Here is a 4,847-nt window from a genome sequence, read left to right on the forward strand (position 1 = left end):
CATCAAAACTTGACCATATGGTATATGAACTGGGTCAAGAGGGGCATCCCTTCTTTATAGATTATTACGGGGTATGAACTTACTATGAATTTGGTCTTGGTAATTCAGATTCTGAATTGGAGGAGGAACAGACAGAGGTTGTTGATATGGATGCTTGAAAGGTGCTGATTAAGGATAGTGGACTAACGTTGTAGGTGGCTGCCCCTTGCTAGACTATGGAATCTCTTTTCTTCTTGAGGATCCCAATTTTTTCTTAAGTTGTCTTATAGTGACCACTTGGTCATTCTGAGCCAAACCAACAACTGCCCCGACGTCACCAACTCTAGCCTTCAGAGTTTCAACATCTTTCTGGTAGGTTGAGGTTTCAAAAGTCTTTGGGGATCCTTTGACACCTCTTTATATGACCTTGTAATCAAGATGACTATGTTTGGGTCATTCTTCTTGAAATTCAAAACCTTATCATTAATCAGTTCTTGCACCATATTTTGGAAGTCTCTGCAATTCTCAGTGGTATGTCCTTATGACCCGTTGTGAAACCCACACCTAGAATTTACGTCATACCAAGGTTTATGTGGCTTAGGTATCAACCTCAATGATATAGGTACTACCATCCCATTTTGAATCAAATGAGGTAGCAATTGGATGTATGTTACAGGGATCGAGTCAACATCTAGGCACTTTCCTTCTTGGTCAACTTGAGTTCTGATTTGAGCCTGATTCTGGTTGTAAACTTGATTCCTCTGACTTGGTTGGGGAATAGGCAATAGCCGTTAGCAAGGAGACCTTGGGATTAAGGGTCAAGGATGTTATCCAAGAAGAGAGTCTTGAAATGGAAAGTTTGATGCATATGGTTGCCTTTGATCAACGGTGACTGACAGACGCAGAGAGGTAACCATTTCGGTTGCAGTAAATGGTGTGGGGTTGCCTTCTTTCCTTAACAAAGCTTGCAGGATATCCATGACCAGGCTCATCTGACTTTTCAATTGATTGACTTCCTCTCTAAACAAATCTTGACATTGCTGGAGTTTTCCCGTAGCTCTTCGAGACATGTTTCAAGTTTTGATCGTGTGTCGGGTAATCATCTAGCTGGTTATGAATAGAAGGTAGAATGAGTTTTTTTTGTAAATGATATGTGTGATGCATATCGGATGCATGTCGATGTGAAGGCGTTTTTTTGTAAAGCTCTTATTTATCTTGTTATTTATTTTCAAAATATTAAGGAATTTAAAATTACAAATCAAATAAAGAATAAAGAAGCACGCATAACTATGGATCATAAAATTCTCATTTCATTCATTTGGAGTTCAAGTTAAATTACATGGAAAATTTAAAGCTAACTTCTTGAGCTCTACGGGCCGCTGCAAGATCTGTAGTGAGCTCCTCTAAAGTATTTTTTACAAAATTTTACAAAATTAAAGACTTGGCAAGGTGTGTTCTCTGGACATATGATATGATATGCTTTCTTTAGCCTTTCTGGGAGCTCTCAGATGAAAAAGTTTAAAAAGCCGACCATGTTCACAAATTTCACTTTTCACTCAGAGTAGAGCTCTTGAAGATTTTTTATGATGGCATCTCTCTTAGCCGCAGTAACATCTGCTCTTTTGCAACGTTCTTTCCAATAATTGCATTCATCCATTAGTTCTTCATAAGCTGCCCCTAGGTTTCCAGCTTTCAGGTTCTTAATTTTCTCTTGAGCTCTCCCCATTTGAAACTTTTCATGTATTAGAGCTCATTCCACTTTCTCTTTCTCTAGACGCTCCATAAGCTATCTTGGTAGGTTTGAGGGATTTCCTTAGCTCGATGATTTGTGCTTCGAAGTCCAATCTAGATTATTTCTTCATTTAGAGGGCCCGATCCATTATCCTTTCCAAATCCTGGATAGAGCACTTAGCTCACTCTAACTCTTTGTTTCAATTTGTCAATTCAGAACCTGCTCCTAAGAGAGAATCTCCAACCTATTCCTTCTTTTCCTCTTCATTTTTGTCCCTCTAGTTGTCGTTGGTGAGCTTCTTTTTCATCTCTTGGCGGTTCCACTAGATGTCTTAATTCTTCTGGTTAGCTTGATTGAGCTTGAGTTGCAGCTAGGAATTCTTTAGCTCAAGACTTTGGACCTTAGCCCTAAGTTCTTCCACTTCCTCCATTGAGATGGGATCTGGCTCAAGAATTGGTGGAAAATATGAAGAGTCAAATACGAAAGGAAGCTTGACCAATTGCACCTTTTCTTTCACCCACTGGATGTAGGGCTCTCTAGCGATGACAATCTTCTTCCCTACCTCTTGTCCATTATTTATAATCTTCAACTAGGCTCTTCTGACTTTCTTCACAGCTAGATCATTTGCTTCGATCTCATGGATGCCAAATGGTTTAAGACACTTTTCCTCTAGAGGGTCGTTCATAGTATGTCCAAATTGTCTCATACACAACCTTGGGTTGTAATTAATGTAACCTCGTTTTCCCATGAGTGGTACATTGAGGAATTCTCCACAACTAAGAGTGATGATTTTGGTTTCCCATTCACATTCATACCACTTGATGATGCTAGAAGTGAGATAAGTTAGTCTATGAAACCACTTGAGATCCTTAGAGACATATAGTCATTTCTTGGGCATATGAGTCATCACCCAAGTGTGAAAGAGTGGAGCATAGCAGAGAAAGGTTCCCCATTTCTTCTCATGGAGAGTATGAAGGGTATGGTAGATATCTTCCAAGAGAAAAGGTATTGGATTACCTGATAATAAAATCTCCACATCCAAGTGATCCACAAATTTGTCGATGTTTAGAAAGAGAACTATCCCATGAACCAACAGAGCTAGAACAACGTAGAATGCACCCTACTTTCTAGCTTCTAGAAACTTCCATGCATGATCTTTTAAGAACATCATTGTAAACTCCTTGAAGATTCCTTTGATTGCCTAATTGTCTAATACCTCTTAGACATCCCAGCACAAAGTTGTGGCTATCTTGGTAGGGGTAACATATACTTCAAGATTTGGAAAGGGTTGTGATCCTTTATAGTTTGGCCCAATATCCTCTCAAAATATTCCAGGGTGGGTGCCATATGGAAATCGGAGAAAGTGAAGCATCAGAGAGGTGCGTCATAGTACTGAGCCAAAGTGATGATAGCTCCCAAGTCCACTTTTTCAGTTAGCGTACTCAATATATTCCTGTAGGTATCCTTAAAGTCATTGTGCTTGAGTGGTGTTATTTTGGAATTCAACTCTTTCAAGTTGTCAATTTAAGGTTCCTTATATTTGAACAGAAAGGTATTTCTTCTGACTGGATTCATTTTGAATGCTTTGCAAATGCTTATATTCCTAAAATAAACACAGATACTAAGAGCTTTGTTTTTTTTTTATGTATGAATGAATGAATGGATGAATATATTGTTCATTTCTAAGTACAAGGTTTCATAGGTCCGGACGGAGGATAAATCTGATTGCTTCATCACACAGAGTTCTCACCGGGAATGATCTAGAGTTTACCAAGGTTCTCAGAGTCGTGGAACCACAAGAATTTTCGACGCTTGCAAAAAATTACTTGATGGGCGTCAACTCCTTCAAGGGAATCTATTATGGATGAAGTTTTCATTTTGACCCTTACGAGAAAATCATCTCGGGGATCCACACTATGCAGCCATCGACTTTGGGGTTCTAGATAAGGTTCCTAGAATCATGGATTCACCAAGAATGTTTGTTGCTTACGGTAAATTACTTGTTGAGCGGTAACCCCTTCAATGGAATCTACTCTTAGTGAGGTATTTGTATAGATCCTTTCGAGAAAACTATTTCGAAGACCCATACTACATGACCATCATTCCTAGTAGGCTAAAGGGTTAAATGTTCTATAAGGTTCTTAGAGTCACGGATCCTAAAGAAAACATTGAAGCTTATGACAAATTACTTTTCGGGGGATAATATTCTCAAAAGAATCTACTCTAAGTGAGGTTCTCATACCGATCCTTACGAGAAAAACATCTCGGGGACTCGTACTACTCAATCTCATCCTATCTTATGTTTCTTCTCTAGACTCGGGTATAAAGTTTTCCCACAATGCTTGAAGCAATCAAAGTATCCATATTGAGAGCTCATGGGACCCAAACAGCAGATATAAGATAATGAAGCAAAACATAAGATATACACAAAGGTAGGAGATAAAAGTAAACGAATAAACAAAGCTAACAAACATCACAAATCGAACTAAGTTAGGTTTGACTCTCTCTAACTTGGAGCTAACATCTACAACTGTCACATCTCGAAAAATACGATCCTTCGCGGGGCGTTCGTCCGCTCGTAGAAAAATGATTAGAACAGAGTCACCATTAAACTTTATTTATTCTAAAAGATGAAAGAGAAAATATCGATAAAACCCTTAAAAGAAAAGAAAAATGGTTATCGCAACCATATTCGGGTTCGGGAGTCGATTATGCAAAGAAAATGTATTAGCACCTCTTACGTTCGTTGTACTCAACATGAGCCATTTAGTTAAATTTGCGATTGAATGTTAGCTTATGTTAGTGTGCAATCTTCTACTTATTGAGCGAGAATAGAAAATATTTTTAGGATATTTTATTAATGTGCCTAACAAGATTTCAAAATCTTACTCCTATGATCTCCAGGTGCGATTGAGAACTTAAGACTACGCAGTTCTTTGTAGCAAAGAGTTGCTTGTTGGTTGCTTTTAAGAGTGACGTTTTAGATATATCAAGTGGTTAAACATTTGCTTGTTGCTCACTCTTAGAGGCTTAAATATTTGTTTGTTTCACGTCGATATGGATAAAGTGTACTTATTTTTTGAAAAAGTTTTTGAAATTGCGCAAAAACGAAAACAAGTTTAATTTGTTTAAGTAT

The sequence above is a fragment of the Lathyrus oleraceus genome, chromosome 1, assembly GCF_024323335.1.
Source record: "Lathyrus oleraceus cultivar Zhongwan6 chromosome 1, CAAS_Psat_ZW6_1.0, whole genome shotgun sequence".
NCBI lineage: Eukaryota > Viridiplantae > Streptophyta > Magnoliopsida > Fabales > Fabaceae > Lathyrus > Lathyrus oleraceus.